A 15,537-nucleotide genomic window follows, 5' to 3' on the forward strand; every position below is an offset into this window, starting at 1 on the left:
CCAGTTCAAATCCCCGCGACGGGGTGAGCTCCCATTGCTTAGTCCCAGCTCCTGCCCACCTAGCAGTTCGAAAGCACGTCAAAGTGCAAGTAAATAAATAGGTACCGCTCCGGGTGGAAGGTAAATGGCGTTTCCGTGTGCTTAGTCATGCTGGCCACATGACCCGGAAGCTGTACGCCAGCTCCCTCGGCCAGTAACGCGAGATGAGCGCTGCAACCCCAGAGTCGGACACGTCTGGACCTAATGGTTAGGGGTCCCTTTACCTTTACCTTTAAGGTGCTACTGGAAGGATTTTTGTTTGTTCGTTTCGACTATGGCAGACCAACACGACCACCTACCTGTAACTAGATTCTTGGAAGTCGTTAGGCAATGCTCATTCATTGTATGTAGACTTTTTTCTAAGGATCCCCTAGGGACCAAGTTTGCTGAGATACGGGCCTTGGCAAATGCCTGATGATTTCGGCTGCCCACCCTTGCTCTGGGGCAAATGCCAACCACTCTTACCAGCTGTGTGAGCAGCTTACTTGTAGTAACTGAATATTGCTGCTACTTGGCAATGGGTTAATGTTCATAGATTTTTTTCTGTTCTGATAATATAGCAATGGTGCTATAATTAACATGTTAAAAATCTAGTGTTTGCATGCACCCAGTTATTGCTTATATTCTCAGTTGATGTGGGAATATACAACCAAATTGTCGTCGTCCCCCCACAACTATTTCTAGGAATGTTAACCCATATGGAATCTGGTAATCCTGATTCTTTGGTTTGGAAACTCTGTTTAACAGTAGCTGTGTCAAAGATGTGTACGAGTTTTACCGCATTAGAACAGAAAACACAATTTCCTCTCAAGAGTTCTGAGCAGAGAGAGAGGCTAATGGAAACTCTTCCATCAGAGAGAGGGTGTTTTCTCTTTAGCCATTTACCGAAAGATTCAGTCAATATGGGTCACATTCTTTCTGGCTAGGAGTTAGTCATGTGAAACCTAACACTCATGCTTCCTATAGGAGATGTTCTCATATCACGTTCTGCAGCATCCTGTGTTTCCCACGAGTGTAAAGAGAATACTGGAGTTTGTGAATAGAGTTGATTGTCTGGTATTTCTGTATATTTTAACGCCCAAACTTGCAGTAGCACAATAAACAAATGAGTGAATACTGTCAAAAGCACTGCAACATCCTTCTCATTGTTCAGGGATTATAAAAAAACCAAAAGGTGGTCCTTCTGTATGACATGATTTCCTGTAAGTATTTTGTGGTAGCAAAGGTTGAATACAGTGGTACCTTGGGTTAAGAACTTAATTCGTTCTGGAGGTCCGTTCTTAACCTGAAACTGTTCTTAACCTGAAGCACCACTTTAGCTAATGGGGCCTCCCACTGCCGCTGCGCTGCCAGAGCACGATTTCTGCTCTTATCCCGAAGCAAAGTTCTTAACCTGAAGTGTTATTTCTGGGTTAGCAGAGTCTGTAACCTGAAGCGCCTGTAACCTGAAGCGTCTGTAACCTGAGGTACCAGTGTATAAATTTTATACTGCTGAATCTGTCACAGAGTCTCTGATGTGACATGTACCTAGATTCTAGAGCCAGTGTGGTGTAGTGGTTAAGAGCGGTAGACTCGTAATCTGGGGAACCGGGTTCGCGTCTCCGCTCCTCCACATGCAGGTGCTGGGTGACCTTGGGCTAGTCACACTTCTCTGAAGTCTCTCAGCCCCACTCACCTCACAGAGTGTTTGTTGTGGGGGAGGAAGGGAAAGGAGAATGTTAGCTGCTTTAAGACTCATTCGGGTAGTGATAAAGCGGGATATCAAATCCAACCCCCCCCCTCTTCTTCTTCTTCTTCTTCTTCCTCTTCCTCTTCCTCTTCACTTCTCAGAAGAGGAGGGTTCAACCAATAAATGCCAGTTAGCCCCCAAATAATAATAATAATAATAATAATAATAATAATAATAATAATAATAAATTATTTATACCCCGCCCATCTGGCTGGGTTTCCCCAGCCACTCTGGGCTGCTTCCAACAAAATATTAAAATACAATAGTCTATTAAACATTAAAAGCTTCCCTAAACAGGGCCGCCTTCAGATGCCTTCTAAAATGAGTCCTATTGAGGTGTCCTGCTTGAGGTTAACTGTACATCTTAGTAGGACTTGGACCCACACTGAGTCGCCACCCCACTGGTATCCATGCAGAAAGCACAGGTGTCTGACAGGAGGGAGGGACCTTTCTATGCAGCCTGGAACCCTGGGTGATCGATGCTTCATCCTGTACGGATGCCGGGGATGCCACTCGACATGGGTCTGCTTCCAACTTGTATGTGCAGCTTATCCACAAGTAGGACACCTGCACAGAGTCATAGAACTGTACAGTTGGAAGGAAGTAATGGGGCTCTTAACTGTTCCATTGGCTCTGTGGGGGAATAAGCTCAGAAGCAAACACCAATTGACAACAGGCCAGGAAAGCGCATCAATTCAGTATTTATTGGAGATCAGATATTGGCACAGACTCAGGCAATATAGGCAAAGATTCCAAAAATCCTTTTAGAACAATAGTTACCCCTATTCAGAAAGCTCTAACTCACATCGGAAGCTGCCTTAAATCAAGACAGATCATTGGGGTCCATCTGGCTCACTACTGTCTACACCAGGCTTCCTCAACCTTGGCCCTCCAGATGTTTTTGGCCTACAACTCCCATGATCCCTAGCTAGCAGGGCCAGTGGTCAGGGATGCTGGGAATTGTAGTCCCAAAACATCTGGAGGGCTGAGGTTGAGGAAGCCTGGTCTACACTGACTGGCAGCAGTTCTCCTGTACTTCAGACAGGCAGGTCTCTCCCTGGCCCTACCAGGAGATCCCAGGGATTCAATCTGGTGCATTCTGCTACTGAGCCATGGTTCCCACACCACAAATCAAGAATACCCACAGCAAGTTGTGGGAATGTGGCAAGAGTAATGCGCATTGCAAAAAAATATATAAAAGTAAGTATACTTCACAAGGAACGGAGATGAGACATAGACTTATTGCTGTGACACAGAATGCTACTTTATTATGTACCTGATTTTTTATTGTTGTCAAGCTCAGAAAAATATATTTTATACTTCAGATGTGGTTTGGTGGTGGTGGTTGACACATTTTTTGAGTGGCAGATTTGTGACAGATACTTCTTCGCAGACAACAACAGAGGTGGCAGGAAGGAAACCCTTGCTACCCACAGAGCAGCATAATGACTCCTAAGTGCGAAGTGAGTGGGAAATGAGAGCTTCAAGAAAAATTGAACGCATCTTCACTGTATTGTTTCGACTGGCTGAATATTATTCAATCTGTGGAATAAGCAAGCTTTTGAGTTCCGCTTGTTAACACGCACAAGTTAGGAAAGGCAATTGACTTACAATCTGATGTAGCTCTTCCTTGGCAGCTCAACAATCATTGACAAATTATTTTGCTTCTTGACAATTAACATTAAAAATAGCTGGGGAAATATAATTCAATGTCCCATACGATAGCAGCCAAGCTTTGAAGGAATGCATCCCGATGAAATACATTGCTTGAGATTCCATGCTGAGAGCAAAGCCGTGGAATCAGCTATATTGATTTAAATTTGCTTACTGAACCAAAAATACCTCTTGATCTGCAACATGTCCCTCACATGAAAGTCCACTGCGATCATTTGAATGAGTTGATGGTCACTGTAAGGTCCACTCTTTACCGTAAAATAAGGGAGATAATAAAGGAAAATTGATCTAACACTCTTAGTTTGTTATAGCAATGTTGAACATGAAGTATTCCAAATGAATACTCTATGCTTTGCAACAATACCATTGATTGGCCCCAAATTTCATTAAAAAAATATTCCCCCACAAACTAAGAGGATTGGAATTTTTATTAAAAAGAGCCAAATCTCCCGCTCTCCAATTTCTAGTTCTTCCTAAGTGTTACAGTACTTTGGATCCTGTAGGGGAACAGAAACATATTTCGTAGAGTAACTTCACAGTTAGCCCCCAGTTTAATAGAAGTGTACATGGCTATTCACAATGATTCCTCTACCCAAACCAATTAGCTTCCCCACTGCGACTGAAGGAACTGCTGAGACAGATTAATAGGATGTTTTAAAATTACCTAGGTGGTTTAGAATTTTGAAATGTAACCAAGGAGATACTTAGTTTGTAATTAGCTCATCCTGCAATATTCTACAACAGGATCTTCATCTTCAAGGGGTCTTTTTTCTCAAGGGTTTGCTACCCATACTGGTGGACAATTTAACTTCTGTGTCTGTTTCTTATTTCAAAGGTTAGATTTCTTACTCCATTGTGAAGGGATTATAAACAGGAATAATTTGGATTTTCTGTCATCACAGCACAATAAACTGGCTTCCCTTGGCGACTGAACAAATTTATCCCTGCAAAGGATTTGATTGAAACAAAATAAAAAATTCCTTCCAGTAGCACCTTAGAGACCAACTAAGTTTGTTCTTGGTATGAGCTTTCGTGTGCACGCACACTTCTTCAGATACACTGAAACGGAAGTCACCAGACCCTTTCAGTGTATCTGAAGAAGTGTGCATGCACACGAAAGCTCATACCAAGAACAAACTTAGTTGGTCTCTAAGGTGCTACTGGAAGGAATTTTTTATTTTGTTTTGACTATGGCAGACCAACACGGTTGATTGGTTTGTGGCACTGACCGATAATATCTGTACCCCCACCCTCCCTGACAACCATGCAGCATAGAAAAAGCAAGGTAAAACCAAACATAAGGATAAGATAAGGGAAAGAGAGAGAAATCTGTGTATGTCTTGCAGATGGATGTGTGATGGCAGCACTGCTATAGCTGGTTGAAGGGGACCAAACCTCCAAGGAAGACGGTCTTGGTTCCATCTGACCAGCCAGAGCAGCACTCAGTGCCTGCTTTTGTGTTTACGCACTCAAGTCGACGTCTGGACCATCTTCAGGATCTCATACCTGCAACATGTAAAAATGGAAGTTTACAGAAATGCAATGGCTATAAAACGCAGCCTGGTTGATTCTTACAAGTGAACATGCATCTGGGACCCGTTGTCAGATCAAAGCCCTAAGGACTCCATGAAGGGAGCTATAATTGAGGCTAACCTAATTCACCACTAGGAGAATTGAAGCAGCTTGTTAAGGAAGGCTTTTTTGTTTGTTTGTTTGTTTGTTTCAGAAAAAGCGTACAAACCTTTTGTGGCATATGAATGAATATTTGTGCTGGTATGTTACCTAGTACTGTGGATATAGGAATGTTAAAACCCAATATACACCAAAATAGTGTACAGTGGTGCCCCGCTAGAGGAAAATAATTCGTTCTGCGAATATTTTCGTCTAGCGGTTTTTTCGTCTAGCGGTTTTTTCATCTGGCGAAGCGGCGATGTAAACCGTGGTTTTCGCTAGACGAAAAAAAAGACGAAAAAAATTCATCTTGCGAGGCAGCCTCATAGACTTTTTCGTCTTGCGGGGCAGCCTTCCGCTAGATGAATGCCTTCGTCTAGCGAGTTTTTCGTCTAGCGAGGCATTCGTCTAGCGGGGCACCACTGTATGTTGGTGGTGAGAAACCTTTCATGCCTCAATCTGTTAAATTAAAAAATGCTGACATTGCAATTCTACACACAACTACTGAGAAGCAAGTCCTATTGAGTTCAATGAGGTTTGCTTCCAGGTGGGAGGGTATAGGTTTGCAGCCTTAATGAGCTGAATGCTAGTGGCAGAAAGGGTAATAGACTCATACAGTTGGAAGGGAACACAAGAGTCATCTAGTCAAACTCCCTGAATGCAGGAATCCTTTGCCCAGCATGGGACTTGAACCCATGGCCCCGAGATTAAGAGTCTGTTTCTCTACTGACTGAGCCACCCTCCCTACGTCATACAGGGAAGTATGGTAGAAGCTGATAGAGAGCTATGGCTTACTGTGAGGCAACATGACTAGAAAAATGGTTCTAGCAGGCTGGCTGGAATGAAAAGTGGGCGAGCTTTCGCCAGCATTTATAACCAGGATGCAGAACTGTGTGTGGATAATAGTTATGAGGCTCTCTGGGATCTTGTGGAGATATTTTAAAGCCGGGACACTTGAATGTTGCTTGGAAGGATCAAAATGCCAGAGGCCGACCCTGAAACTTGCTTTCGCCTCTCTGAGCTGCAAGCTGATATCCCCAGTCATTTGGCAGCTGGGTTATTTGAGAACATTAAAAACTTCAAGATTTGGCACCTGTGGACGTGCAGGGTTCAAGCACATGACACAGCCCCAGTAGCAACAAAACGACACGTTCTCCTTAAACAAATAGCCAAGAACTTAAAGAGAGCCCTCTTTTGTCAGCTGGAATCACCTGCCAGTTGTCACTCAAGCTTCAGTTTTCACAAAGCTGCCCAGCTGTACCTCTGCGACAGCTGCCAGGGGCTGTTGAACCAGCCGGCACGTGGCAATGTCTTAAGCAGGACAAAAGAGGCATTTTTTTGAGATGACACCAAGGTGGCATGCCAGGGGGGGGGGTGCGCGGGTCACCAAGAGCTTCACAAAACTAGCTCAAAAGAAGCTTTTAATCAGGGACAAAATAGAAAATTCTTACCAGTAGCACCTTAGAGACCAACTGAGTTTGTTCTTGGTATGAGCTTTTGTGTGCATGCACACAAAAGCTCATACCAAGAACAAACTCAGTTGGTCTCTAAGGTGCTACTGGTAAGAATTTTCTATTTTGTTTCGACTATGGCAGACCAACACGGCTACCCACCTGTAACTTTTAATCAGGGAGTTTCACACTCTCCGTACCAGCAGCCTCCTCCTCTTTCCCTAGAGCCAATGTAGCCATTTGTTAGCTATTCGGGGTGTACCGACACCTGGGGGGCTTCTACTGATCTCAGTAAGGTCTCTGTATCAGAAGAGATTCTTTATGAACGTTCACCTATACCAGGTAGAGGCGGAGGAATCAATATCCAGAGCGCCACTGCCATTTTAACATTTGAGTACCAAACCAGCGCCATAGCTAGCCGCTCGGGTGGGCAGACGCAAGCCCCACACTGCCATTTCATGTTTTTATTTTCCATTAACAAAACAAAATAAATACATATTCATCAAATATACTTTTTACAATATGACATAAACTCCGCCGAGTTTCCTGACTTCCTTCCTTCTCTATTCTGGTTTTCATCAATCCATCGCTTTCCCTTATTTCCCACATGTTTTGTCATCCTACTATTGTCATTATCTATATTTACATTTTTTTGTTATGTTGCAAGAATTTCATCACACCTGTAAGTGCTTACAAATTTTTACAATCTTTTATATATTCCAAAAATTTACTCCATTCTGATTGAAACTTTTGATCTCTTTGGTTTCTTATTCTTCCCGTTAGTCTCGCTAATTCCGAATATTCTATTAATTTTCTTCTCCAATCCTCAACCGTTGGTAAGTCCATCGATTTCCATTTTTGTGCCAGCAATATTCTCGCCGCTGTGGTGGCGTAAAGGAAGAATCTTTGGTCTCTCCCTTCAATCTCTTCCCCAACTAATCCAATCAGGAAAGCTTCCGGTTTTGGTGTACAGAGAGCTAATTTTTTTTTATCAAATATCCTTTCAAGAAGAGTGTGGAGACTTTCCTCTTAGGAATGGTGGACAGTGAATTCCAGCCAAAAGATAGACATATAATCATGTATGCCACGGTCTCGGCGAGGCTACTGATAGCAAAGAATTGGAAATCTCAAACAATACCGGAAAAGGGGGATTGGCAGTTAAAATTGTTAACATATTATAATTTGGCACTAAAATACGAGGAAATAAAAGGAATAAGTGAATCAGAAAGAGAGAGAAATTGGAAATTACTTAAGGATTATTTCAAATTATATGTGGAAAAAGCCGACCTCCTGGCAGATTGGTAAAGGCCCAAACAATTGAGATAAAAGGGAATAGGAATAGATAAAAGACCATGCGGACAGACGAAGGAATGATACAAAAGCAGTGATGGGTATGCTGAGAAGTAATGGGTGGGGAGGGAGGGAATTCAGAGAGGGGGGGAAGGGGAGGGAAGGGAAGAGGAGGTAATTGGAATGTATATTGTATTTTGTTTGGCTATGTAAATTATTTTTATTATGAATTTCTCTTTTTTTAAATTGTAATGATTTGGAATGAAATAAAGAATTAATTTAATAATAAAAAAGGAAAGCTCCTGGTTTTTTCGGAAATGTATATTTATATATTTTATTTATTCATTATATATTGCTTCCCAATAAGTTTTAACTTTATCACATACCCACCACATGTGATAAAAATCACCATCCTTTACCTCACACTGCCATTTCAGGCAGCACGGAGCTTGCAGGCGCCCAAGCCACCATGTCACTCCTAGGAGAGATGCGTGGTTCAGGCCCGCTGCAGGCGCCCAGTGCCAGCTGCATTTCTTTACGTTTGTTGACTGAACTAAGAAGTTTTGTGAACCCTATTTTTTATTTTTATTTTCTAAAACTCACATTTTTTGTCATTTTGTCACCCCCTCCAAGTGATGACACCCGGGGCGCACCGCACCCTCCACCCTGTGCCACTGTAGCAAACCGACTGCTGTTTTATCTCCATTTATTCCAAGGTTCTTCTGCTCAGGGTTGAAGCCTCTCCAGATCAGCTTTCCCCAACCTGGTGCTCATGGTTGTACTGGCTGGGTCTGATAGGAGGTGGACCCCAAAACATCCAGAAGGCACAAGCTGCGAAAGGCTGTTCTAGAGCGACCAGATACAAAAGAGGGCATAGGTCTTGCACCTTTAAGATTGTTCTCATTTAGTAAATTTGTATATTGCGCTTCGCCCACAGATCTCAAGGCAGTTCACAACATAAAATCTTGCAGATCTGCACAGAGAAGAAAACCCACTAGGCCTTGCTTCTCTACTCCCTAGAGCATGAGGCAACACATAACAAATTTCCTGATAACTATCAAAGTGGTGCAAAGCATCAGTGTGTCTGGCTGTTAACCAGAAGGTTGGTTGCTCCAGCCCACCCAGGGACAGCTGTGGGCAGAATTCATGCATTGCTGGGGGTTGGACTAGATGACCCTCAGGATCCCTTGCAACTCTACAATTCTATGAAAGTCACTGAAGAGAAAATCACACAGAGAGCCAACTGACATGTTGAGAGTTCATGGGCCAAAAGGTAATAATATTGTGCTGGATCCCACAAATAGTTGGGTTAAAATTTTAATAAAAGTGCAATGTGGTACGTAGAACTATTTAACCAAGGGCCGTATTAGATTTAGAGTAGTAATGGTTTGATAGATGATGGTACTGTACTTTTAGATCACAAAACAAAAACCATATACAATTGGTTCAAATATGTCATTCTTCAAATGGAGCACCAATATAAAACATATTAACCATGTTAAAAAAATATGAGAACAATCCTTCCTCAATGTGTATGTGCAAAGGGCTCAGCAGAGTCCTCCATGCGTGCTGGTGTGTACATAAGGGTGTTACAGAGAATGAGAAGTTTGTGAGCACCTCAGACCTCCCATCCAGCTCTCCTCCTCCACTCAGGGCTTATCCCCACATACTGTTTGCCCCACTCTTTCCAGACACAGCTCTGCCCGGCTTCTTCTTCTTCTTCTTCTTCTTCTTCTTCTTCTTCTTCTTCTTCTTCTTCTTCTTCTTCTTCTTCTTCTTCTTCTTCTTCTTCTTCTTCTTCTTCTTCTTCTTCTTCCTCTTCTTCTTCCTCCTCCTCCTCCTCCTCCTCCTCCTCCTTCCCCAGAGCTTTCCCCATGAAAGCTCTTTAGTCCGCCATCAGAGCAAACATCAATTTAGGTTTTCCCTGGACTGCCGTTTCCTCCAGCTAGTTTTTGCAGGAAAAGCTCTGGGGCAAAAATAAAAATCAAAGGTGCTCAGACACAGAGCTTTCAAGCGCAGACCATGCCTAAGTGTGGCCAAGCCCTTGGTTAAGTTTTAACAGCACCCCATGGTGCTTAATCATGTGCCCCTGCAGAAAAGGACTTTAGCATTGGTCTTTCCATATATACATCCTTATGTTCCAGAGTTAACAAAACATGGCCACTTCTCTTCAAAGTACATTTTGTGGAACTTTGTTCCCCCTCAGGTACATTTATCAGGTCACTTGCACCCATGTTCCTTTATCACACACACGCAGCCCAACAAGACAATAACAAAAATCTACTGACAGCATACAAATCAACATGGCTAACCTGATCCAAAAAACCCACCCACCCCACTCACGCATGAAAACAAAGACCACCACAGCCAACCACAAATGAACAACTACCTCCTAGGCCAACCCCAACCTCTCTCACCACCAAAGGAAGGAACACAAGTGAACAACAGAGAACCTGCACAAGCAAACCCTACATATATTAAGCAAAATGAAACATCGTCACCCCCCATCTCCCCCCCCCCATCTACCTCTTTCCCCCTCTTCTTCCCAATGTCTCAACAAATGAAACTGGTTTGTAAAAATGATACATGTAAAAATATGAGAGACATTGCACATACTTTTGTAAATCAAGAAATCTTTAATAAAAATACTTCAAAAAATTTTGCACCCATGTTATGCTATATTTTTGGTTCTGTCTGATTTCTGTGACTTTCTCTTGATTCCAGCAATAAGTGGTTTCACATGTCGCACTTTCTAAATGTAACCACCATTTCCACTCTCCAGTTGCAATTGTTCCTTTCCCCATTGTTATTGTCTAGAAGTTTGCCAGCAAAAAGACCAGTTAAAAATAATTCGCACTTGCTATGTAGTACGAAGGGAAATGATTCAAAAATCAGCAAGATCAAACAATACATTTCGAAGGTCCTCCTGCTGATCCAGGGAACTATCGTAGTATCAGCCTCCTTTCGACTATAGGGAAAATTTATGCCCGCTTGTTGCTGTCTAAACTGTCTCAATGGGCAGAAGAATCCAACCTGATTGGCCATGAACAAGCGGGCTTTAGACCCAATCGTTCCACCATAGATCATGCCATAATCCTTTATCATCTTGCAAGGAAATACTCCTTCCCCAGTCGAGGACATTTATGCGCTGCCTTCATAGACCTGAAGGCAGCCTTCGACAGCATCCCTAGAACCATTCTATGGGAGAAATTGGCGAGGTGGGGCATTGATAAAAGGCTCCTTTGGCTCATGATCCAACTGCATGGTGGATCCTCTGCCAGAATCAGACTTACCCCCGCTGGTGACCTTACAAATGCGGTCCCGATAAATAAAGGAGTCCGACAAGGTTGTATATTAGCACCTTACCTTTTCAACCTGTTTGTCAGTGATATGAGAGAGCCTCTAAACGAGTCGCACGCTTACATTCACGCCCCCCGCATCGCAAACTACCGTTGTCCGCTGCTTTTATACGCAGATGATGCGGTGATCCTTTCTTACTCAAGGGTTGGGCTATGTAGGGCGTTAAAGATCTTTACTGCTTACTGTCAATCTAACCAATTGTCCATCAACCACTCAAAATCAAAAGTTGTAGTCTTCTCTAGAAGTCGGAAACTTTTTCAGTGGAAGCTTGGTGGAGTAAAAATAGATCAAGTTTTTAAGTTCCAATATCTAGGGATTGTTTTCCAATACAACCTGAGCTGGAAATCCCAAGTTCTACATCTACTTAACAAGGGCAAAACTCTATCGCATGCACTTCTCCAGTTCTTTTTCTCAGACGGAGCCCTACACGTGCCCTCGGCTTTAAAGATGTACAACGCAAAAGTTATTACCACTCTTACTTATGCTGCTCCGCTTTGGGCAGCTCTGGTAAATCCAGCCCCACTGGAGGTGCTGCAAAATCAGTTTCTTCGCCGGCTTTTAAAACTCCCTACGTGTGTTAGTAGTGCAGCTATACGACTAGAATTGAAGATTCCTTCACTAGAGACTCTCTTATGGAAACGAATATTCACCTACTGGTTAACTCTTTGGCATAGATTACCCAGCCATTATCTCATCCAATGTCTTTGGCGTGACGAATTTGCAAACCCTTGGACTGGGAAAATCCACGCCAAACTTCTGTCTTTTGGAATCTCTCCTTCAGATTCACTTAAATTAGACCCTGCTTCGGCAAAAAGATTGATCAAACAAAGACTGGACGATTTGGAGCTGCAGCGTAATCATATGCTGGGTGGGGGTGTCTGCTCGCCTCGGAATTTTGGAGTTACTCCAATACATCATGTCCCTCTATACCTATCCTCGCTCTCCTCTGCTGGGCACCGATTTGCTTTCACCAAAGCGAGGTTTAATGTTTTTCCTTCTAATGTCCTGAGACATAGATTTTCCAAGGGCCTAGTTTCCGCCTTCTGTGATTGTGATAAAAAGTCGACGGAATCTCTCCATCATATAATCTTTATCTGTTCCCTGCATAGTGAGGCTCGGGCAAAATTACTAAGACCAATAACTCAGAAACTTACAGGTGCACCAGCTGAGTCACACCTTGCCTTACTCCTATACAACCTTGCAGGTGGCAAGGTTTCTAAACTCTGTCATATCTCAAAAAAGGCGCTGTGGCCAACTACACGACCACTAATTTTTTTGTTTTCTGCTCCCTGGTTGCAATTTTAAAACTTGCATTTGTGCTGTGGTTTGTTTCCCTATGACTCCAGGGTCTATGGTTTGCTGTAACTTTATGTCATATATTACATATTTTATGTTTTTATGGGCTTATAGCCGCAATAAAATTTGAATTTGAATTTGAATTACATTTCGAAATATCTTGGGGGTCTGTTAACAGGTTGCAATATGATTGCATGCATTTCAGTGGATGGAAGCGGTTTTGGATTTTTGAGCAAGTGCAGAAACCTTAGCAGACTATAATGGACACCTCACACCTCCTCACTAAGACAGATGAACAGGTATGTGTTTGTGTGAAAGAGGGCAGACCTTTCAGGTGGTTCATCTCCTTGAAACCACACACTTCCTTACATTCCATAGCAGTATAATTCATATGGGGATATAAAGAAGCATGTCATCCCAGAAAGAGAAATCTGTTGTTCTCCTCTTTGTAGCAGGAAGCCAAAACATGTTCGCCTCAATTTTATTGGGAAAATATTGTTGTTCAGAAGGACTGAAATCTTACGCATGCCAATTCGGAAATAATTCTTACTCAATGCTACAAGACTGAGAGCGCTATTCTATAGATATCTACTCAGAAGCAAGCTGAGTATAAGGAAAGTCCCACTAATACCAGTGAGACTTGGGGTATGTTCGCATTACTGCTTGCTCCACAATCCAGTGCACTCCCACAGCTATCTTGGGAAGGCACAATCACAGAACATTAGCCACAATCCATATTGTCCCTGTGGTTTCTCAACAAATATCACTGTTGGCTTGGTTTTCCCTCAAGCCAGCTTCAGTCCAACTGGAAAACGTAAGCCACATTCACTTCATGCTTAAGAAGAGTGCGTGCATCATTTTAGACAAGTGTCGTGCACACATACAGGTGAAACTCGAAAAATTAGAGTATCGTGGAAAAGTCCATTTATGTAAGCAACTGTTTTCATTAGCTACTGGAGTTTAATATACGAGATAGACTCATGACATGCAAAGCGAGATATGTCAAGCCTTTGTTTGTTATAATTGTGATGATTATGGCGTACAGCTGATGAAAAACCCAAAGTTGAGATTGTGAATTTGGGGTTCTCATCAGCTGTATGCCATAATCATTACTATTATAACAAATGAAGGCTTGACATATCTCGCTTTGCATGTCATGAGTCTATCTCATATATTAGTTCCACTTTTTAAGTTGAATTACTGAAAGAAATGAACCTTTCCACGATATTCTAATTTTTCGAGTTTCACCTGTAAACGAGCGCAGATGACAGCTTCATGAACAGAATTTCCAGGCAGAAGCAGGGCTTGTGGGGGGCAGGGAAGCCAAAGTGCATTTCAGGTGATGAAATCCCCACCCTCTGATGTGTGCAAATGTGTCTTGAAACGCAGCGCCGAGAAAAGGACCATGCTGCATTTTAAGCTGCTAATGTGGAAATACCCTTAACTTTCAGATAAGTGTGTAAAGGATTTCAGACATTATTACCAGGTATGTATCTGGTCCATGGGGTCACGAAGAGTCGGACACGACTGAACGACTAAACAACAACAAGAAGTGTGATGGAGGAGCAACCTTGGTGCATCAGATCCCACCCCCCCCCACCTTAATGTGATAGTTATCCTTTAGTTGACATTGGTGAGAAACGGTATGTGTAAATCGGTACCTACCCTTTTAGGTTACACATACTGGTTTCCCCCATGTGCCAAGTACTTCAGATTCTATGAGAACATTGAGTTTTCATGCACACACAGCAAGTGGCAGTAGAGCTGGATCCAGTTTTTAAGTGAAGTAATGCATGTAGCATCCTGACGCGATTGATTTGTGCCATGCCCTCATGCCACACATTCATGCTGCTGCACTTGCAGTTCCCATCAGTCTACTAGCCACAATCAGACTATGTACAGGCAATAATATTTGTGGGACAATGGGTTTTCCCATTGTCACAAGAAAATCTAAAACAGAAGAGAAGGTTAAGGGGTGATATGATAGCCATGTTCAAATATATCAAAGGATGTCATATAGAGGAGGGAGAAAGGTTGTTTTCTGCTGCTCCAGAGAAGCGGACACGGAGCAATGGATTCAAACTACGAGAAAGAAGATTCCACCTAAACTTTAGGAAGAACTTCCTGACAGTGAGAGCTGTTGGACAGTGGAATTTGCTGCCAAGGAGTGTGGTGGAGTCTCCTTCTTTGGAAGTCTTTAAGCGGAGGCTTGACAGCAATCTGTCAGGAATGCTTTGATGGTGTTTCCTGCTTGGCAAGGGGTTGGACTGGATGGCCCTGGTGGTCTCTTCTAACTCTATGATTCTATGATCTAAATAAAAAAAAATCCTTCCAGTAGCACCTTAGAGACCAACTATGTTTATTATTGGTATGAGCTTCTGTGTGCTACTGGAAGGATTTTTTTTTGTTGGTTTGTTACAACTATGGCAGACTAACACGGCTACCCATTGTTGTTGTTCAGTCGTTCATTCGTGTCCGACTCTTCGTGACCCCAGGGACCAGAGCACGCCAGGCACGCCTATCTTTCACTGCCTCCCGCAGTTTGGCCAAACTCATGTTAGTAGCTTCGAGAACACTGTCCAACCATCTCATCCTCTGTCGTCCCCTTCTCCTTGTGCCCTCCATCTTTCCCAACATCAGGGTTTTTTCTAGAGAGTCTTCTCTTCTCACGGCTACCTACCTGTAACTAAAACATCTAAAATAGCTTTGGAAGTGTGCTCTGGGTATTTTAAGGGGTGGGTGGTGTTTGGACGGACATTACAGTACTTGAATAGTAAAATAACCCTTAGGTCTATTGCAGCTGTGCTGGCATATTGCTGAGAGCTAGTTTCAGGTCTTCCCAGGTTTTGCAGAAATCTGCAAAACTGATTTGGTCAGGAAATGTTAGCTCTACAAAACCACCTTCAAGTATCTGAAAACCAACACTGTGTGCAAAGCTCCAGACCTTGCTTGCCTTCAGGAGTGCAGCTGAATCATGTGCCCTCAAACTATTATTCGTGGTTCAGATGTTTTTGGCAGAGTTCTGAG

This window comes from Lacerta agilis, chromosome 3 (genome assembly GCF_009819535.1).
Source record: "Lacerta agilis isolate rLacAgi1 chromosome 3, rLacAgi1.pri, whole genome shotgun sequence".
NCBI lineage: Eukaryota > Metazoa > Chordata > Lepidosauria > Squamata > Lacertidae > Lacerta > Lacerta agilis.